Source organism: Phyllobates terribilis, unplaced genomic scaffold (genome assembly GCF_046119375.1).
Source record: "Phyllobates terribilis strain yellow unplaced genomic scaffold, ASM4611937v1 Scaffold_1__5_contigs__length_1240528914, whole genome shotgun sequence".
Taxonomy (NCBI): Eukaryota; Metazoa; Chordata; class Amphibia; order Anura; family Dendrobatidae; genus Phyllobates; species Phyllobates terribilis.
In genome coordinates, this window is record NW_027362761.1 from 946,951,444 (window position 1) to 946,974,701 (window position 23,258).

Genomic DNA, 23,258 nt, shown 5'->3' on the forward strand with positions numbered 1-23,258 from the left:
GCATACTTAGGGCACCCGCAGGTGTGCTTCCTAATTTTTAAAGAAACGACTTACTCACTACCCCGGGCCATGCAATGACTTCCTTGTCCTCTGCTTGCTGCATACTTAGGGCACCCGCAGGTGTGCTTCCTAATTTTTAAAGAAACAGTGAGCGCATTCCTAATGTGTTCCCAGCCTATTTCTGGAAAGCATTTGGTACTTAAGGCACTGCCACCTGTTGGGAGGTGCCTGAGCAACATTCTCTTTCAGTGCTTGCGAGCGACTACTGAGTTGCCAGGTCCTGTCCTGTTTCCCTCGGTCTTTATGTCCAGCCCTAAATCTGTACCTGTACCTGATCCTGCCACCCTGGGTGCTGAATTCCCAGGCCTGAACCATGAACCTGTTCTTGTCTGAATTAGGACAAATCCCTGAAGTTGTTTGTATCTAAGTCTGTATCTTTTCAAAAATTCCCTGTGTCTGACTCTGTACCTATCTCTGAAATCTGCAGTGTCTGAACCTGTACCTATCTCTAAACCAGCAGTGTCTGAACCAGTACCTATCTCTAATCTGTTCCCTCTATGCAACATTAGTGGTTTGCGTGTACACTTGCTACTTCATTGTAAGTCCCTTGTCTGAATCTGGCTCTGTCTGTCTTGTGTGTATATGTCCCTATGTTCGTTCTGTGTGAACCTGACCTTGTCTGTTCTGTGAACCTGCTCCTGTTTGTCCTGTGGGAACCTGCGGTTCCCTGCCTGTCCGCACCTGCGGTCCAGTACTCCCTTGCCAGAGACCCAGTCCTCCTTGAAGCCGTTCTTGTCCGAACTGGGTCCTACCCATGCCTGTATATCAGCTGTGTCTGCCAGTGCCTGCTGTTATGAGCTGCAACATAAACTAAGGAAAGATAAGGGAAAGCTGTCCCTACAGTAAGACTAAGCTGAATCCCTACGATGTAGCGGGCTGCCTGTTCCTTGTGAACAGACCCGCCTTAGTCCTCGGCTAGGGAGGGGTCCCTAAAAGAACTAAGGACTGGGACAAATATGGGACACCTCCTAAACAGAAGTTGTTGCAGAGCAAAAAGGACAAACTGACAAAAAGTACTAACAGTCCCAGAGGACCAAGAACTGACAGAGATAGGCACCGAAGCACCTGGCTAGAGAGACAGTCAAAACAACACTGAAGTCCAGCAAAGCCAGAAGGGCGGAGCTGGAATATATAGGCAGCTGGTCACATGACCGCAAAACACAAGATAGAACCCTCCTGTTTGTTTTTGTTTCTAACACCTGTCTGTATATCAGCTGTGCACACCAGCACCTACTAGCCTGTATGACAGCCGTGGCTGCTGTACCCACCTGTCTGTGAATCAGATGTGCCAGCCTGTATATCTCCTTGAGGGTTAGCTGCCATGCATTCGAGGTCGGTCCTGGTGTAGCACTTGGTCTCGTCCCTCCCGGGCTCTCCTCGGATTGCGGCACCATCAGCTGCCGTGCATCCGAGGTCAGTCTTACTGTGGCACTTAGTCACGCCCTTTCAGGCTCTCCTCGGTCCACGACACTGTGGGACTAAGAATCATGCTCGCGCTCGGACTGCCAGCGTAACAAGGGTGATCAGATGTGGGAATTGAAGGAATGATCTGAATCAAATATGACCCCAAGACAGCGGGCATGTTGCTGGTGGAGTAATGGTGGAACTATACACAGAAATGGCAAGATCAGGCATAGATAGGTTAGTGGAGGGAGGAAACAGAAGGAGTTCAGTTTTTGGCAGATTCAGTTTTAGATAGAGGGAAGACATGTTAGAGGCTGCGGAAAGACAATCACTAGTATTTTGTAGTAATGCAGGGTGATGTCAGAAGACAGTGTATAATTGGGTGTCATCATCATAGAGATGGTACTGAAAACCAAATCTGATTGTTTGTCCAATAGGGGTGGTGTATAAGGAGAAAAGAAGGGGGCCTAGGACTGATCCTTGAGGAACCCCAACAATAAGGGGAGAGGTAGAGGAGCCAGCTAAAGACACAGTGAAGGAGCGGTCAGAGAGGTAGGAGAACCAGGATAGAATAGTGTCCTTGAGGCCAATAGAGCGGAGCATAGTGAGGAGGAGATAGTGATCCACAGTGTCAAACGCGGCAGAGAGATCCAGGAGATTCAGCAGGGAGCAGTGACCTTTAGATTTAGCTGTTAGTAGATCATTAGAGACTTTAGTGAGGGCAGTTTCAGTAGAATGCAAAGAGCGGAAACCAGATTGTAGGGGTCGAGAAGAGAATTATCTGAGAGATAGCGGATTAGACGGGAGTGGACCAAGCGTTCCAGAAGTTTAGAGATGAGTGAGGGCTCCGGCGGTGAACCGGGCACATGTCAGCGGATTATTACATGTGCCTGATTCTCTGACAGCGGCATTTAACAGCGCCGCGCTGGAAGCGCGTCACTTACCCCGCCCATCGGTGGCCCCATCACGTGATCGCGGGTCACCGATGGGTTGGCATGACAACCCTGGGTCTGCAGCAGACTCCAGTGGTTGTCATGAGCTGATCGATATGAGCGTCACCTAGTGGTCGGCGCTCATAGTACAGGAGCATTTCGGCTACACAGAGGTGATCTGCTGAACACCTCTATGTAGCAGAGGCGATCAGACAAGTGCTGCTTCTAGTCTCCTATGGAGACTATAGAAGCATGCAAAAAGTGAAGAAAAAATGTTTTTAAAAATATTAAAAAAATATAAAAGTTTAAATCACCCCACTTTCGCCCCATTCAAAATAAAATAATAAAAAACAAATAAACACATATATTTGGTATTGCAGCGTTCGGAATCACCCGATCTATCAATATAAAAAAAAATTAATCCGATCTGTAAACAGCATAACGATAAAAAAATTCTAAACGCAAGAATTACGTTTTTTGGTCGCCGCAACATTGCAATAAAATGCAATAACGGGCGATCAAAACATCGGATCTACCCCAAAATGGTATCAATAAAAACTTCAGCTCGGCACGCAAAAAATAAGCCCTCACCCGCCCCAGATCCCAAAAAATGGAGATGCTACGGGTCTTGGAAAATGGTGCCATTTTTATTTTTTTAGCAAACTTTGGAATTTTTTTTCACCACTTAAATAAAAAAGAACCTATACATGTTTGGTGTCTACGAACACGTAATGACCTGGAGAATAATAACGGCAGGTCAGTTTTAGCATTCAGTGAACGTGCTAAAAATTTTTTTAAAAAAACATCTGTGGTATTGCACTTTTTTTGCAATTTCACTGCACTTGGAATTTTTTTCCCATTTTCCCGTACATGATATGGTAAAACTAGTAATGGCGTTGAAAAGTACAACTCGTCCCGCAAAAAATAAGCCCTCACACGGCCATATTGACCAAAAAATAAAAACGCTATGGCTCTGGGAACAAGGGGAGCAAAAAACTAAAATGCAAAAAGGGAAAATCCCAGGGTTGCGAAGGGGTTAATGAAACCAAATTAAAAGAAGATCTTTAGCTTTAAAACAACATCACTGTTGGGGACAGAGGTTTGTCTCTGCTCGCTCATTATCTCCTTACTGCTTATAATTAGAGCTGGCAAGTGAGCGCACTGTCACTGTACATTGAGAAGAATATTGCACAGTAAGAAGGGAGCTTGTAGTGAGCATATGTTGAGACGCATGCTCAGTACAGCAGGGACTAGCCCCGTCCCTGAAAAGGGACCTCACTTATTACGCTTCCTTTCAAGGAGTGGACAGAGGCTGCAGCAGGGACCATAGCCTCTGCCCCTTGATGATGCTTTGAGTATCCCAGCATGCACTGGGGGTTCTCAAACAAAGCGACATCAAAGCAGAAATGGGTAAAAAATAGAAAAAAGCAGTTAGTTTAGAGAGGGAAAAGTAGGGTCTTTTTAATTAAAGCATTATTAGAAAAACAATTATATTATTAAAATACATTTGTCCCCAAAGGAGGGCAACCGTTTTAATCTTTGTGAATGACACCCTAGACCCTGGTTATCTTGTGCAGGGCAGGAGGTGGACTGGGGAGATAACCCGTCCCTGAGGTAGCTCTCTGATAATGGGGCTCGTTTTAACACGGCTTCACATATAAGTTTTGTTGGGAAAAAAACATTTTCTTGTGCTGTTTTTCCTGGCATTTAAGGCCACATACACATGGTGAGTGTTCGGTAAGTTTTTTACCTCAGTATTTGTAAGCCCAAACCAGGAGTGGAAAAATCAGAGGGAAAGTATAATAGAAACACGTCACCACTACATTTTTCATCTGCGCCTGATTTTGGCTTACAAATACTGAGGTAAAACACTCACCAAATACCGAATGTGTGAATGTGGCCTTAATTTTCTTCCTCTTCTTCCAAAAACATTGTTAGTGGATGTGGCCTATAATTCTGTAGTGACCCTATCAGCGCGCTCCCACACTTTGGGGTCTGCTCTTTTGGTGCGATATCCGTGTTACTGGGGTCTTTCTCCGCACACAACATGCTCAGGGTATGATGATTTTTATGGAGCTTTTCCTCGGGAACTTAAAATGTGAAGAGCGGACAAGAAAAACCCACAACAAAATGTTGACTTTTTCCAAGAGCCAAAAGTGGGGGATTGAAGGAAGACAGAACATTCTGGAAACATTTATGTACATTTTTCAGCAAAAAAAATAATTTGCATAATGTAAAACACATGAGTTAGCTGAGCCTATAGAGAGGTCCATGTACCTGACAGAAATGCAGGAGAAAAAGCAGCCCACACAGGGCAGAGCACAGCAGGCTGGTCCTGACTGCACCATGCACCCACAGGCGCTGACAGGCTGCTGCCATGGGCCGACTGCTTGTACTTCTGGGCACGGCACAGCCTTGTGTATGGAGGGGGCGGGAAGTCTCCGCAGACGCTTCATGGCTCCTGCTGCTGCTGCTGCTGCTGCACATGCAGGACGGCGCTACCTGCTGACCATGAAGTAGGAAGCTGACAGCCGGGATCCCACAGCCGCTGCGGACCTCAGCTTCATGCTGCTCGCGCTCACTGACAACTACAGAAGTCCCTGAGCTTTCCGCACCGGAGAAATGTAGCCGTAAGTTACTGTACACACGGTGCTGGTGGAGGCTGGTGGGTACTGACTGGGGACTATGTGGCGCGCAGTGCCCTGTGTGAGCGGCATTTGTAGCCTGTGTGTGGTGTAATGCACGAGTAGTCCTCCCTTCCTGACTCCGGTGAGGGTAGTAGTACTCTTCTTCCTGACACCATTGCTCCCTTATGTATCTGTAGTGTTGTAGTTACAGAGACAAAACATTTCATTGTTGTTTAACCAGCTCATGACCGGGCACATTTTTTTTATTATTTTTCTTTTAATAATTTTTGCCTTTTCCTCCGTGATGTGTAAGGGCTGATGCTTGTGACATTTTTAGGTTCTGACTTTTTGCAGACATGGTGGAAATGTGTAAAAGGAAGGAAAGTCGTGTCTGTTTTTCACACTTTCTTTTAAGACCAAAAGGCCAGTAAATTGCATTGCGGCCCCCTCTGTTTGTATATATCGGACGTCAGGTGTTATTTATTTGAGAGCAGAGTACGGCGATGTACACACCAGCGGATAATCTCTCCCCCGATAGAACTGGGCCGATGCTGATCACACTGTGTATGAGCTCAGCGTGATCCCATTCTCTCAGGTGAAGAGGAAAAATGTCTCCATTTTCTCCATTCTGTCCGTGGAAATGGGACTGCACTCAGATGTCATCCGAGCACAGTCCAATGCTTTCCTCATTGACGTGCATGGCCGAGTGCCATCCAAATATCAGATCCAGCTCGGGCATGCAGCAATTTTTTTTCTCGGACCGGCATGGTCTCATATGCACGGACCCATAGCATAATGTTGGTCTGAGTGCGATCCGATGTTTTATCGGATGGCAAATACATCAGTGTGCACGAGCCCTTAGAAAACTGTCATTTTGACTGGCAGTGTTGTCGGGGTTTTTCTTCCAGCCTCTTCTTTCGGCCTTTATTTTTTCATTTATTTCACACATTGTGACCCCCAAAGTCCAATGGCATTTCAATATGTAAATAACATTTCTCATTATTGCTGATTTCCCCTGTAACCTGTACTAGCATACTAGCCCCAGTAACAGGGCAGCCTCCTGCCTGCATTGCAGAACTGATGTGGGTCTGCTAAGGGTATGTGCACACGGTCGGTATTGGTAACGCTTTGAACGCAGTATGCTTTCTGCCTCGTCCAAAGCGCTGCACGCAGGTGAATCCGCATGTGTTCATTAAACCATGGGGATTCACCCCATCCTATACATTACAGTGATATAATTTCTCTTGCGGAGATTCGTGACTCCACAAGAGAATTTGACATACTGCGGTCTGGAAAGACGTGCCACATGTCCGTGTCCGCGGGTGATCCACAGGAGCATGGAGACGCATAGTGGACATGGGATTTCTTGAAATCAAATCCACTATGCTGTAACATCTGGCCAATAATCAATCTCTGCTATTTCTATAGCCGCCCATCCCTCTTCCTGTTCTATAACGTCATTGCACAGTCATATGTGGACCAACCTGATGTTTTAATTTACTAGGAGGTCCGGCAATAGTTAACCAGAGTGTATGTGTATAGGATGCATAATTCCCAAATTACCAGCAATTCTCTCCCCACACCCACTTGTTTTTTGTTTCAGGCTAAGGCTGTGTGCCCACAATGCGTTTTTTAAGCGTTTCCGCAGCTGCAGAAACGCTTAAAAAACACATGGTAGAAGGTCTGCCATGTCCCCCAATGATGATCCGCATGTGCTGTGCACATGCTGCGGAAATTTCCGCTGCGGATTATCATTGCAGAAAAAAACGCAGCACTACCAATTGCGTTTTCGCCGCCATTGACTTGCATTGGAGCGCATGGATTCTGCATCACTACATATGTAGATGCGCATTCCATGCGTTCCAATGTGCAGATGATACCCGGGTGTGGAGGACAGGAGACTCTCCTCCGGACCCGGGTACCATAGTACCTGTGAAAAAAAGAATAAAATAAAAAATAAATATTATATTTACCTTCTGATGGACCCCGCTGCGCTCGTCCTCCCATGCCGGCAGATCGCGGTGGACTGAAGGACCTGCGCTGACGTCATAGTCATGTGACGGCAGGTCCTACAGTGTAGTGTACCGCGAGCTGCCGGCAGCCAGGACTGAGCGAAGCAAGACTCCGGGGGCCATCGGAAGGTAAGTATAGATTCATTTTTTTATTTTTAACCATTCTTTAAGGATTTTTTTTTCTGCCAGGGAGATGCAGAAACGCTCAGGAAAAATCCGGAGCATTTCTGCATCGTGGGCACATAGTCTTTCAGTTGAATGTGCGTCCTTGGACCCCTGATATAGAGCATTTCCGCTTCGTCTCTGCGCCAAAAACTTCTCAAAAAACTCCATATGCACATAGCCTTAGGCTATGTTCACATGCGTGGAGTTTTTTAAGGAGCTTTTGGAGCAAAAAATGAACAGAAGTTCTCCAAATCCTCCTCAAACTTTGGAGTTTCTGCTGTGATTATCAAGACTCAGTTTGTCCTTCTGGATTATGAATAGTGTTGAGCGAGTATGTTCTGTTCCGAGTATGCTCGGGCCGAGCTCTGAGTAGTTACAGCTGCTCAGTGATATGGTTGAATCGCTCCCGTGTGCATGATTTGCAACTGTTTGACAGCTTTATTACATGTGAGGAATGTGTAAGAAATAGACATTCCTCCCATGTAATAAAACTGTCAAACCGTTGCAAGTCATGCACACGGGAGCGATTCAACCATATCACTGAGCAGCTGTAAATACTCGGAGCTCGGCCCGAGCATACTCAGCGAAAGGGTTAATAGAACATACTCCCTCAACACTAATTATGAACCTATGATTCTGACCATGGTAATAAGAGAAAAAAAGCCGATGGTGTCAGCTTGAACAACAATAGGGTTGTGTTGTGCTGTCGTGTCCACATGAAGGTGTGTAATAACTCTAGTATGATGACCCCATATTTCCCACACAGCTGCATCATATCCCAGAAAGCCCCATTATTGTTTCACCTTCCATTGTCAAATTATTGTACATGACACAGAAAGCCACACAGTAACTGCTACAATTCACACTTAATTGCATATTCGAAAAGCAGAATGTATTAATTTTTAACCCTTTCATGACTGTTTTGGGCCTCGATCAGAGCAAAATTCTACATATTGAAATCATGCATTAGAAAGGAGATTTTTATTTTTGCTTCCTAGTCTACCAAAACGTTTTTGACATATGACTTGTTAATTTTTCTAAATTAGAGTGGATTATATATTTTTATTTTGTCAGTTCTATTTAGTAATCAAAGGGGAAAAAGTATTTTTTCTTATTTAATAATCCAAACTCCTCTGAAGTAGTTTTGCTTAATTCATAAAACTTGGCCCAAAAGTGAATTTCCTGATGCATTTGTGCTTAGTGATGCCAAATATGTGATCTAAACCATGACGCCAATATAGAGTTACAATTTTTGTTTTATAGGGGTGTTGTCTCTAAGAGTTTTATGGAAAAGGAAATTCTATTTCTTTTTATTGTCACAGAATGGGTTAGATCAGAACTAGCTAATGGTACTGTGCACAGGAATTGGCAGTGCCATCAAACAGCTGCAAAATACCTAGAACTCCACCATTTGCCCAATAATTTACTTGAGACAGGGATGAGGGGGGTAAAAAGCAAGTTAATTTAAATGAAATGTACTAGTATGTGTTTACTATGTAAATGCTGTTCTCACCTGAAACATGAGTGAGAGGATTTTTAACAATATAGTAAAATTTGCTGAGGCAACCTATATTTCCTGCGAGCGCCATGATTGGGTGTCACATAATGATCCGGTGATTAACACTTAAACCATTCAGTTCCTGATGGTGTCACCAGGACCAGAGGTTGTTTGTAAGATCAGGATGCGGGTGTAGCAGCTGCAGAAGAGAATAAGCTATTGGATCACAGATATCAAAGTGTGATTATATTCAACTTTCTATGACCTACATGCCCATATAGACGGCTTAGGAGGGTTGATCAGATTTCCTTTATGGCTACAGTCCGACAGCCATAGATTTTCGTATCCAAGAGAATCAGAGCTCACTGTGAGTAGAAGATGGAGAACAAACTTTCTATATGTTCTCCATTTTGTGAGTCTGTGGAAATCCGACTGCACTCAGATGTCATCCGAGTACAGTCCGATGTTTTCCATACACTCATTGGCTTGAATGGGTGAGTGTCATCCAATTTCAAGGTGAAATCGCAGCATGCTGTGATTTTTTTTTTCACTGACAGATACTGTCAGTGAAAAAAAAATCAGTCATCAGCACTGCCCCATTGAATAACATTGGTCCAAGTGCTACACGATTAACAAAAAAAAAAAAATAATCGGATAGAACACATCTGATGTATACGCTGGTGTGAGCGAATACTGAGTAAAACATATCCTTTGTGAAAATCTGAAGAAACACGAGCGTGCATGCTGTGAATTTAAAAATCTACAGCATGCTATTATTTTTTTCTGCTATAAGTGAATGGTATTTTAGACTTTTTTTTACATCCATGTCTGTATGTGTTAAAGGGCTGTTCACCCACCTCTGATAAAATGAAAGGTTTTTGTAATTTAAAAAAAGTCATACCAGTAAGAATAACTTCAGAACTTTTTCCACCTTTAATACAACCTATAATTTGTACAATTCAATTGAAAACTGAAAAAGAGAAATAAAGAACTAAAATAATGTGGTTGTATAAATATACACACCCTTACAAATAGTACTTTGCTGTCTAGGAATTCAAAGAGTACTTCAAGAATCAGTGTGTTTTGGTAGAAGTCTATTAGCATTGCACATCTAGAATTGTCAATCTTTGCTAACTCTTACTTCCAGTAGCACTCAAAATCTGTCAGATTGTGAGAGCATCTCCTGAGTACAGCCCTAGGTCAACCCACAAATTTTGAAATGTCTGGGTTCTGTTTGGGCCATTCCAAAACTTTGATCTACTTCTGATGAAGCCACTGTTGTTTTGGGCATATGTTTAGGGTCGTTGTCATGCTGAAAGGTAAAATTCCTGTCCTCTTCATCTTTTTAGCAAAAGCCTGAAGGTTTTGTTGCAAAATTGCCTAATATTTAGAACTGTTCATAATTCCTCCACCTTGACTAAAGCCTCAGTGCCAGCTACCAGAATACAGACCCAAAGCATAATGCTACCTCCACCATGCTTCACTGTGAGTATGGGGTTCTTTTGGTGATGCACAGTGTCTTGCTCCAAACATATCTGTTGGAATTATGGCCAAAAAGTTCAGCTTTGGTCTCATTAGACCATGACATGTTTTCCTACATGCTTTTGGCAGACCTGATGTAGGTTTTTTCAAAACACAAAAAAGGCTTGTATATTTTTCTTAGAAAAGGCTTCCATCTTGCAACCCTACCTCATGGGCTATGAACTATGAAGAATATGAGAGATTGCTGCCATATGCAACCAGTACTTGCCAAAACTTCCTGCAGCTTCTTTAATGTTGCTGTAGGCCCTTTGGTAGCCTCCCAGCTCAATTTTTTTTTCTTGGCCATTACTTAATTTTTGAGGGACATCCAGTTATATGAAATGTCACTGTTGTGCCAAATCAAATTTAAACCACTTCTTGATGACCTTCTTCTGTGTTCTGTGATATACCGTATCTAATGGCTTGGACATTTTTTTTTGTACCCTATTCCTGACTGATACAGTAACTTTAATCAGTGAGATCCCTTTGCTGTAAAGTAAGCTGTTTACAGACCATGGAATTTTGCTTAAAATGCAAGTAAGGAAATGTCAGGAAAATCCTACTAGAACAGCTAAACTTTATATGGGGTTAATTAGAATCACTTTAAACGATGGCAGCTGTGTACTGACTGCTATTTAAATGAGTTTAAGGCTATGTGCCCACGATGCAGAAATGAAGCCGAAAATTTCTGCAGCATTTCTGCATCTCCCTGGCAGAAAAAACGCATGCAGATTGTGCACGCGTTTTTCCTGCAGAATACATGCGGATCCACACGCGGATTCACATGCGTTTCCGCATGCAGATTGACAAGCGCTTTCCAGGCGATAGCATCACTTGGAAAGTGCTTGACAGCTAGGTCACACTGTATAAATCCATGCAAACAGCATAGATTTATACAGTGTGAACCGTAAAAATTAAAATAAATAAAGCTATACTCACCCCCGAGGCCCCGGTATGTGCTGCAGCGCTGCTTCCTGGCTGGTTCCCGGCTGCCGGCATATCGCGAGACAGAGCGGTGAAGGGCCTGCGGTCACATGACTGTGACGTCACCACAGGTCCTCAAGCGATGCCGGCATTCAGAGAGAAGCCGCCGGACAGGTGAGTATAAACTTTATTTGTTATTTTATTCTTTTTTTACAGGTACAATGGTACCCAGGTCTGGATGAGAGTCTTCTCTCCTCCAGAACTGGGTACCATCCGCACATAGAGACGCATAGAAGCCGCTTGTACAAATGTACAGTCGCGGTTTCTATGCGCCTCAATGCAAGTCAATGGCGGGAGTTCCGCTGCGCTTCCGCAAAATTAAATGACATGCTGCAGATTTTTGTACGCAGCATAAACGCTGCGGAAAAATCCGCAGCATGTGCATAGAACATGCGGAATCCCCTTGGGGACCATGGGGTGCGGTACCTAGCGTTTCACAAGTGTTTATGCTGCGGAAATTCCGCAGCATAAACGCTTGAAAAACGCTACGTGGGCACCCAGCCTAAGGGTATGTTCACACATATTGGGTTTTTAAGCATTTTTTGCGGCAGATTTTTATGCAAATTTTCAGCTGCGTTTTGCAGTACCAGCAAAGTGTATGAGAAACCAGAATTCTCTGTTCACACTTCATGTTTTTTTAGTTGTTGTTGCGTATTTTGTGCCTTGGTTGGGTTTTTGGAAAATAGAGCATGTCACTTCTTTCAGCCTTTTTTCACCCATAGGAAGTATTGTCTGGGGAAAAAATTGCTGAAAAAATGCATCAAAAACTCACCAAAATTTGCATCAGCGTTTTTTTCATAATTTTTGATGGCAAAATAGAATGAGGTTTTTTTTTCACAGAACTTTTATGTACATGCATAAATAGAGACAGAAGGACAGTGAAAAAAAGCGCAGCAAAACCTGAGTTTTTGACGCAGCTGATTTCCTGCCAGAGATTAGGTTTTGCTGCAGATTTGTGACTCTGAAAAACCCAACATGTGCTAATGTAGCCTTAATATGATTGGCTCATTCTGAACATAACACATCTCTAATTATAAGAGGCTGCTCACACTTTTGCAACCACATTCGTTTATTTTCTCAAACTTTGTTTGTCGATGGATTTGTACAGATTATGAGTGACATTAAAGGTGGAAAAAGTTCTGAAATTCTTCTTCTTAGAATATTTTTTTACACAACAAAAACATATAATTTTAACAGAGGTGTGAAGACTTTTAACTACTGTATACAGTGGGTACGAAAAGTATTCAGACCCCTTTAAATTTTTCACTCTTTGTTTCATTTCAGCCATTTGGCTTCACTGACCTGCCTCCTATTTTACATAATGCTAGTATGGGTCTAAATAAAATAGGAGGCAGGTCAGTGAATGCACAGTGAGCTGTCATAAGAGCATACAGATGAATTTGTAAGCAGAGCACTAGATAGAGCGCCCCCCACAGGCACCGCCCCGAACCACGAGCATTTCATTATCTCCAAACTGAAAGTAAAGATTACACAAGAACCACAGGACGGATTTCATCTATCAAGGTATCATTTTAATCGGTGTAATGTCGCCCACCTGACAGTGTATGTAGTTTACTGAGCACAATCCTGCTGACAGGTGCGCTTTAAACTTGGTGAACATGTCATTAATCACCACACTATGTAACAAACTTTTCTTTTTTTTAATGCATGCCAACTTATGAAAAGTATCCCTGTCATGAACACTTGCCCATAAGATAAGGAATGAGGCAATCACCTTTATACACCACTGCAGCCTTGCTCTAGTCTAGCAGCAAAGATCAAGGGTATCTCTGCTCTTCACCGTTGAATGCTGTACAATACTGGGAGAGATGAGGGGGACCTCTCCTTGATTTTGTCATGGGGAATCCCTTTTACACGATAGAGCCCATACCTTTATTGGCATTGAAGAGCACCCCTCATCCCCATTCCTGGTGTGCATGGCACCCCTCATCCCCATTCCTGGTGTGCATGGCACCCCTCATCCCCAATCCTGGTATGCATGCACCCCTCATCCTGGAATGCATGGCTCCCCCTGATCCCCATCACTCTGCACACAAAAAATATAAACAATTATACTCCCCTCCTCTCTGCTCCAGCTCTGCGTTCTGCTCTGCTGCTCGCACTGATCTAACTGTGTGAGCCGCGCATGGCGTCACTGCCATGCGCCCGCACGCTGTGAAATGCTGTGTCGGAATAGTCACTGCTCTCCATGCCGGGACTATTGACATGGAGAGCAGTGAATATTCATTTTCCTTAATACCCGCAGCGTCTCGGTCATGTGTGCCTGCTATTATGGGTTGTAGAGAATATTCATGGTCTTTAATAGCAGGCACACAGGACCGAGACGCTGCAGGAGCCGCGCTGCGGTACAGTGTGCGCGCTATTAAGGAAAATTAATATTCACTGCTCTTCACGCCCATGGGCGTGGGGAGCAGTGAATATTCATAGTCTTTAGCAGCAGGCACGTCTTATACGTCTAATTCAACTTACTGGCGGGGGGCGGCGGTGATGGAGCGGGGACACAGGAGGTGTTTGGAGGTGCAACGCTGCGGGGTGATGCTGGAAGTCCCATCCCAGACTGGAAGAAGGGGCTGCTCAGCGGCAGGAGTCGGGCAATACTGTAGGCGATGCTGCGGGTCCTGCGCCTGGAGAAGGAGATGTCTGGAGGTGCCACCGGAGGCCATTCTCCTGGAGTCCACCGCATAGAGAACTTGGAAGTGCGGGGGCTTTGGACTTACACAAAACGCCGGCGGAGCCCCCACATAGCTGAGGACCATCACACATCCTGTCTTACCACCCTGGGGCACACAGCGTAGCACCTTCAGACATCTCCTCCAAGCGCAGGACCCGCAGCATCGCCCGACTCCTGCCGCCACCTCTCCCCGGTAAGCTACATTCGGGCTATAAGACTCTCACCCCAGTTTTCCCCCAAAATTTTGGGGGGGGAAAGTACGTCTTATAATCTGAAAAATATGGTAATAAGATTCTCGTGCTTTGGGGCGGGACTTTAGGCAGGGTCTTTCCTTGGTGCTCTAGGCCAGATCAGCAAGAAAAGACCTGCCCACAGGCTGCCCCTATCTGTCTCTCTGTCTAGCTGTCTCTATGAAGAGGAACATACTTGTACTTCGGGGCGACCTGTGGGCAGGTCTTATCTTGCTGATCTGGCCTAGAGCACCAGGATAAGACCCTGCCTACAGTTCGGTCCCAGAGCACGGGCATATCATTAACTCAAAACTGCAAACACTGATTACACAAGAACCACAAGACAGATTTCTTCACCTCCGGTATCATATTAGTCAGTGCAGCAGCCCCAACATGACACTGCCTGTAGTTTACTTAGCAAAATCCTGCTGACAGTTTTGCTTTAACTTTATGTTTTGGTCTTAGTGCGATCTGACAAAACATCCGATCACAGAAGGACAAATATTGTTCTATGGGGCTGTGCACATGTCCAGTTTTTTTTCATCGGACCGAGTCTGTCCAAAGAAAAACCTGCAGCGTGCGCAATTTGCATCTGATATTTAGATCACACTCAGCCATTCAAGTCAATGAATCCGTGTAAAAAATCAGACCGTACTCTGACTATTTTCATGTGCTTACAGAATTGAGAAGATGGAGAATTCGTTTTCCATCTTCTCCACGTCTGAGAAAATTGGCTCACACTCAGAGTATGATTAGTATAATCAGACCGATTTTTCTCGGATGAGAGAACATACGGTAGTGTGACCCTACCTTAACTCTCATACTTCTACACCTGTACATAGGTATTTTGACCCACTCCTCATTTGAGCAAACTGCCTGCAATTTTCAAGCGTTACATTTTTATTAGTGCAGACAGTTAGACCACACAAAATAGTTAAATAACATTTCACATATGTGTACTTCACATCATCAGTTTTTAAAAATGTTTGTGTTAGGTAGTTAGAAGGGTTAAAAGTTTAGGAGTAAGCTTTCATTTTTCAACAAAACTTACAAAACCACTTCACTTTTGAAGTGACTTTGAGTGGCCTATATGTCAAAAAACACCCAAAAGTGACACCATTTGAAAAACTGCACTCCTCAAATTTTTCAAAACTGCATTCAAGAAGTTTATTAACCTTTTAAATGTTTCACAAGAATTAAAGCAAAGTTCAAGGAAAAAATGAAAAAGTATATTATTTTGGGAAACATTGTTTTAGACCCAAGTTTTTCATTTTCACAAAGGTAACAGTAGAAAATAGACCACTCAATTTTTTTGTGCAATTTCTCCTGAGTATGCCGATACTCCATATGTGGTGGCATACTACTGTTCTGGCATATGGCACTGTGGAGGTTTCACCAATTTAAGATACACTTGGTAACTGCTCTCCTCCAAATTAGAGATGTCCGAGTGCATGCAGAGAAGCTAATTAACCAAATCTGCTAATCTGGTTGAAAAACTTCACTCAGAGACTGAACCCTTCAAAATGGCATACTTTATTACGTAGACATGGGGTTATATAGTATTCTACTTCTAGGTGGGATTAGTAAAATTCAATGCTCTTTCTGATAACTTGGTACACTGCAATTTGCTCATCCATGTATCTTTTGGTCTCAGTAACGCCTTAGGAATTCTGATGGGAGGGGTGAGTTCGTCTCTAAGTGCCATCTTTGCCAACTCGACATGAATCTCTCTGTTAGCAGCCATGCACATACATAGGTCATTCCCAGGAAATCATTTAGTTGTTCATGTCTACAGTAAAAACAGAAGCTGTTAGTTATATATTCATTAACTATTAACATAATCCATGTGCATATACACATTAGCATACATACATAGGCATAGATTATTCCATCATCTCTATATTAATTCACACTGATTGATTAGGTAATCTATTAAAAGAAACTAATTGATTTTCTATAATATATATATTTTACCTTGTCAGCATGGCTCTGAATTGAAGGAGCGCTATTTGACTTGTGGAGCGCAATTTATGCTAGAATAGATAGTGGACACCATGTCACATTTGTATAGCCCCTGATATGCCAAAACTGCAGAAAGTGGTGTTTTTTTCTTATTATTTTTTTGTAGTACACTTTGCACTTTTTTTTGCATCCTTCCTCTCCTTGCAGTTTGAGGGATCTCGCCAGGAAAATATTGCTCTGGTACAATATGGGAATGTTTAAGTTCCAGAAGTATGGTGATGCTTCCCTTCCCGATTTCCAAATATTAGGGTATTGAATACTACCACCTGAAACTAAAGGACTGTGCCAGTCTAGCCTGTTCATTGTTGTAGCACATTAGAGTTAAACCAGTGCCATCTGTACTATGTGCATGGCCACCTTTTTGTATCACGCTTTTGTTTTCCATATGGCGGATCAACTCCTCCCGTGTTCTTATTGTACCCAGGACATATAGTGTGGTTCAAGGATCTGTGTGATGATATCTTTTACAGAGGTGGGGGTGCTGCCATTTCCGTGCCAGCATGACACGACAATGTATAGAGTTTAACACTCCTGCTTTGCACACTGTTATTCACTGGAATGGAGACATAGAGAGCGGGTGAATCAATATTTTAATTTTAAACATTTGGCTCCCAATTGGTCGGTTTGCACAAACCGATCAATCAGTTATTGTGGTTGTGGGCCACCGCCGTGTCATAAAGGGGCCTCCTTATGATTGGTCCGGTCTTAGAGAGTACCAATCGCCAATGTAAATAGCCTTTCTATTTGCACTGCGATTGGCCAGTTACATATTACCAGCCAAAATCAGTGATCACGGATGCAGGGTGGTAGGTGCAGCGAAACCCCACTGGGCTTTGAGGGAAGATGGCCTGCTGTCAGGGACAGCAGCCACCTTTTTACCCAATCATAGTGTTTTTTTAACACAGTGATCACGTTCTCACAAGTCTTACTGTCCATTTTTGTCAACTAGGCAAAATGGTACACTCCAGACCATCCTATGCTTGGAAGGGGTTGGGCCAATCTCTATTTGCATGTATTCTATTTTATATCTCTGCTACAAATTGAAAACAGGAAACTGAAGGCATGTAATAAAATATATACGATAGGGCTGTCACAAGACTAGAAGGTTTTACATCAGAAACTCCATTTCAATCACAAAAGATAGATACCGTTTACCAGTATTCTGAGAAATCACTAGTAAAGCTTTCTCTCATTGTCAGAATTGGTGGGAGGAACAGGGTTTGAACCCCTACCAAACATATTGTGATGACATGTCCTACTAATATAACAGTTGATGCTACAGTACCATAACTCCAAAGTGTATTTTTCATTTTCATTATCTTGTTCTTTCTGTGCAGCTTGGTGGTTATGATAAAACATTTGTGGGCAAGGATAAAGAACCACACAATTCCCATTACTTCTTCCGCCCTCTAGTTAAAGAGTACATGATATCAGAAGATCGCCTACTAACCTTACCCCATGCTCCTTCAAGCAATTACATGGTAATAACAATGGTGCTTGGAGATAAACTATACGTTTTGTAATTTTGCTGTAGTTATAAAAGATTTGAGTTTGTAGAGTCATCGGGGTGGCATGGCATTCCGGCCATGCCGAAAATATGGGTTTTTGTATTAACTGCTATTTTTTGGGGGTCTTTAACAAGGGCGTGTGGATCAAAGGATTCTTTGTGGGGTGTCTTTAGGCTGCTCTGCATAATAACACTATGAGTAATGCCCCCTTGGTATCATGGATTGTAAAATATAAAAAACAGAATACTCAGGCGGGGGGTGGTGGTTAGCAGCGGGAATAAATTGCCCACTTGTGACTTGGATAAAAGGCCCGTTTAAGTGATTAGTAATAAAGGTTTTTTTCAACACATTATGGTACCATTGAAAAATATAACTTCTTGCGCTAATTCTGCAAAAAAAAAAAAAAAAAGAGCACAGCTGACAACACAGTTGAACACAGTAATAAAAAAAATTGCTGTCTCTCCGAGGTCCAAAGTAACTGCCCCTTGAGAGGTTCAATGATTTTTGCAAAGCAAGGTAACTTGTATGTCTAGAGTATTTTGAATACTCTTGAGCACTAATGACAACTACGTTATAAAATTATTGACCTTATTTAAACACTTAATTCAGTCGACTCGTGACCCAAACAGATACACTTGTTTATTAGGCAAATGGGGAAAATCCACCTAGTCGATTAATTTTTACCTTTTGAACACTCACAAATTTCCTACGGCCAGAGGGCTTAAAGATTTCACTTAGGCTGTGTACCCACGATGCTTTTCTGCAGCGTATTTGCAGCTGCGGAGACGCATTAAAAACGCATGGTAGAAGGGCAGCAATGTTCCCCAATGATTATCATTGCGGAAAAAAACGCAGCACTACCAATTATTTTGCAGAAGTGCTGCGTCTTCGCCGCCATTGACTTGCATTAGAACGTGCCAATTCCACAAGACTGCATCTGTACTTGAGTAATTGGCGCGTTCTAATGTGCGGATGGTACCCTGGTGTGGAGGAGAGGAGAGTCTCATTCACACCCAGGTACCATTAAAAAAGCTGTAAAAAAGGAATATAAAATTTATATTTACCTTCCGGCAGCCCGCGCTGCGCTCCTGCTTGCTTCCCGGCACTTCGCGATGGAATGAAGGACCTGTGCTGACGTCAGAGTCATGTGACGGGTCAAGCGACGCTGACGTCGGCCGGTCTTTCAATCCACCGCTGTCGGCAAGGGAGAACGGAGTGTAAAGCAGGACACCAGGGGCCATCGGAGGGTAAGTATACATTTATTTTTTTATTTTTAACCACCCTCTCTGGTCACATTATATAAATCTATGCTGTTTGCATGGATTTATATAGTGTGACCTAGCTGTCACAAGCACTTCCAAGTGATGCTAATCGCTTGGAAAGCGCTTGTCAATCCGCATGTGGAAATGCAAGTGAAGAATGCTTCACATCCGCTTGTACAATCCGCATGCATTTTTTTCTGCCAGGGAGATGCAGAAACGCTCAGGAAAAAATCCTGAGCATTTCTGCATCGTGGGCACATAGCCTTACATCTGTGTCTACTTTCTTGTAGGTGAAAATTAGAAAGTAGTGTCTTTCTAAGAATTGATACTTTTCTTGTGGCAATTATCACATGACTCAGTTTAAAGTGGTTCACTCTAAAAATGTGTCTGCAGCGGTGTTCTCTATCAGCAGCTCTGGCAGCTGATTTTACTATGGAAAGATGTGGTCAGATGGTTATTTTCCCGGCAGGGAAAATGTATTGTTGCATGGTAACTATTCAGCTGAATGGTAATCCACGTTAATGCAGGGACAGCTTTAGTTCACCAGAGTAGGAGCTGATCCTACAGAGGAAGGTCATGAGCGGAAGAGCCCCGGTATATAATGTTCAAATGCCCTGAGGGATTAATGGTAAGGGGTTATTTTAATGAGAAAACCTCTTTAACTGTACATTATTTTTTTGCATTGAATCATGGAATACCTTGATACTTAGATTATTACATTGAATATATGAAATTTATGATGTCCGTAATACAAAGATAACCATTAACCCCTTCTTGCAAAAGAATATGAAAAAACGTGCTGGTTGTAAAATATAGCCGACATCCACCTGTATCTGCCATGATCAGTTCTAGCAGTTTAAACCTTTAGATATCACAGGCAATAGTGACAGTGACTTCTAAACAGTTTGACAGAAGGAGACCTATTGGGTTTTCATGGCAGCTCCGGGACTATTGACGGTCGCAAATGTTATGTATTTATCCTACCCCGTAAGCACCATAATAAATGCTGTTTGTATTTCTTTTATGAATTACAATTTTTTTTGTCACTTTACCTCCCAAAAAATCGAATAAAGAATGCTCAAAACTGTAGTAATAAACACTGCAACTTGCCCTGTGAAATAACAAGCACTCATACAGCTGCTTAAGCCAAAAACTTGAAGGGAACTCGTCATGAGGATTTTGTACCTCAAAGTAATTACATGTTTGTTCAGAGGCTTTGAGGCATTATCGAGGACTTTTAATATTTTTGCATATAGGACTAAGAACTAATTGGCAGGTTGTTTCTAGCTACATGCTTATTCTGCACGATCTCTGACGACTCAGCCGGCAGTTTTTCTGCTTCACTTCACCCCATGTCAACAGAACAGCACCTTTTCTTCCCGGTCTGCTTTGTTGATGGGGCATCACTGCAGACATCTTGCAGATTGACATAGTGGGAACTAAAGTGGACAATCACAGAATTTGTTTTCTACATAAAGAAAAACCCCTTCATAACATTTAGTCAAATCAAGCCAAAAGAATTGATGTCAGATTAGTAAAATTGTCATAGTTTAAAATAATGACACTCCTTCATAAATGAAAACATAGAGGCTTTAATTCAACATGCAGGTAACACCAAACTGCCAGACTAGAAAACCTGTCAAAGCAAACCAATTCTGTGTCTAGATTCTATAATCAAATTAAATCAAGATTAAAGGTGCGTTTACAATACAGGATGCAGTGTTAATCACATGCTTGCCAGTCGAGGGTTGTTTTAATAGGCTGCTTACATGGGCCGACTCGGCTTCAGATGCGCAAGGAACCATATTCAGTGTGCACAGACTGCCATTGTTCTCGGCAGCACAAGTCCTGTTAAAACGGGATGATGTGCTGCCGAGAATGACATTTAGTGCAGCGAAAAACATAATTTCAACTGACGAACAAGCATTTTGCTCATTCGTCGGGTGATTGACGTCTTGTTTAGACTGCGCGATTATCTGAAAACAAGCTTTCCTAGGAACGCTCGTTCATGATAATCGTGCAGTGTAAATTAACCTTAATGCGTGCCAGAAAAATAGTATAGTAACAATGAAGACTGAAAGAAATGTCTCATGATCATCCTCATGATGACTTAAACTGGTAACGCAATAATTTGTGAATAACTGTATTTACTGCAGGAGATAGGTGTAATGACCTTAATAACTGCACAATAACTGTGAAAACCTCTGCTTACCTAGTGAACACACGACTCACACCATACAATGACAAAACCTGATTCAACACGTTACAGATTTTCCTGCTATGATGACCTGACACCACCTCAGTCACCTCGCATTGTGAACTTAAGCACAAGAACTATTTATTACCGGGATTCAATAGCTGTAGACAAGCCTAGGTTGCTTTCAAAGGCAGGTAGCATGTAATCTAAGGATAGCAATTTTTACTCACTTGGCAGGTGTGTATGTAACCTTGTGTGGCCTCTTGGTTGTTTTTTGAACTGTGATTCTCATGTTTCTTCAATAATTATTGAATTCTAATTGACATAAACACAATATATTTGAGCAGAGCAAGTCTGTTAGGGAAGAAATTGAATGAACTGACCTGATAGAAAGGCTTCCTATGACCTTGCTATTTTGCTTGTTTAGTTGCAAGCTTTGTTTTATGAACCTTTTAGTAATGTGTGCCTGGAATTTCTAAACTGGTTGCTAAAAGTGAGTCTACAAGTTTGTTAAATCAAGTTACTTTTGAATATCGCAGCAAAGAATACAATTTGTGCTCAGTCATGAAACTCATCCATAAAGGGCATTTCCAGCAAAATTATACTGATGACCTGCAATACCCGTCAGTGGCCGCTACACATTGAATAACAGTTGATCAGTTCGGTTTTTGGTCATCGGACCCCCAGAAAGCATACAGTGTTGAGTAGTGATGAGCGAGCATGGTCGCTACTGCTCGGTGCTCGCCCGAGCATCTCACTGCTGCTCGAGATGCTCGGCGCTCGCCGAGTATTTCCGGGTTGCTCGGGCGGGAGCTCTGGTCCCCTCGCTGCATGTTTGGCACTCTTTAGAGAGCCAATGAACATGCAGGGATTGCCTGCCATGCACTGTAATGCCGTAGCCATGTTGGTTGTGGGCATTACAGTGATTGGCTGGTCGCACAGCGTCCTCAGGTCTATATCAGACCTGGCGCCACCATGCTCGTCACAGTCACTCCGGATCAGACAGTGTAGGGAGAGCTGCTGCTGTGTCAGGGAGAGATTTGATCGTGTATTAGGTAGTGTAGGGAGAAAAAACGTACATTACACACATCCATCTTAACAAACAGTCCTTCTGAGGACTAATCCATCTGCATAGATATCAGGCAGGCAGGGTGTATAGGCAGGCAGTGTATATAGCAGACTGCAGTGCATATAGCACAAGAGGCTCCATTCCAATTCTGCCTTCTGCTGCTGTTAGATATTTCTATACAAAGGCCCAGGTCTCAGGGGCCGGGAATACTTTTCTTTGGATCTTAATCCTCATTATTTGCTTAAAAAGCAATCCAGAGAACACCATTTTTTCTGCGCCATTTGCTTGTTGGCACTGCAGAATACAGCCAGGTCCTTTCTATATTAGAGCGCTAGAAATCCAGCTATTTACTGTGTTTTCTCCATCAAACGCATCACATATACGTTGTCAGAAAATACTGCCATTTCTGGCCTCCATTAAAAATTCCCTTTAGTGTGTCATTGAAGCAATTCACACCAGTTTGCTGTTCAAACTACTTACCTACAGGACAGGTATTTAAAACTCTGTTTTCTCTATCACACGGATCACATATAAGTTCGCTCCAAACTCAGTCATTTGTAGTGAGCGTGGAAGATACTGTCCTCCATTTAAAATGGGCAAGGAACGGGGACCTGGACATGATGGTAATGGTGCATGCAGAGGCCGAGGACAAGGCTGTGGGCAAGCCAAAATTGTGCCACAACAAATGCCCACATTTTCTCGCCTGACCTTCTTGTCCCAATTTCTAGGAGACCTCAGCACACCACTATTGAACCCAGAGCAGTGTCAAAAGGTTGTTTGTTGGATAGCGGATAATGCTTCCAGTCACTTAGCCACCACCACCACCACCCTGTCTTCCACACGGTCAAGTCTCAGTAGCCGTGAGTCTGGACCGCATATTCCTCACCCTGATCCTCCTTCCTCCCACCATGCCGAGTACCCAGAGACAACTGATCCCACACTTGGACACTCTGAAGAGCTGTTCACTTTTCCATTTATAGATTCGGGCCTCTCGCCCGGTCCACTTGAAGTGGGGCAAGAGGAGATCGCGTGTAGCGATGCCCAAATATTTGAGCAGCCACGGTCACACAAAGGC

The 23,258-nt window shown here is 43.1% G+C and overlaps 1 protein-coding gene across 1 annotated transcript in view; it reads left to right on the forward strand.

The window, feature by feature from the left end:
• The first annotated feature begins 4,795 nt into the window (after nt 1–4,795).
• The window catches only part of IL15 (interleukin 15), a 66,638-nt gene continuing 48,175 nt past the window's right edge, over nt 4,796–23,258 (forward strand). Inside the window, exon 1 of the mRNA XM_073642139.1 lies at nt 4,796–5,026. The gene's annotated coding sequence lies outside the window, so the exon portion shown is untranslated. The remainder of the gene's footprint in view (nt 5,027–23,258) is intronic.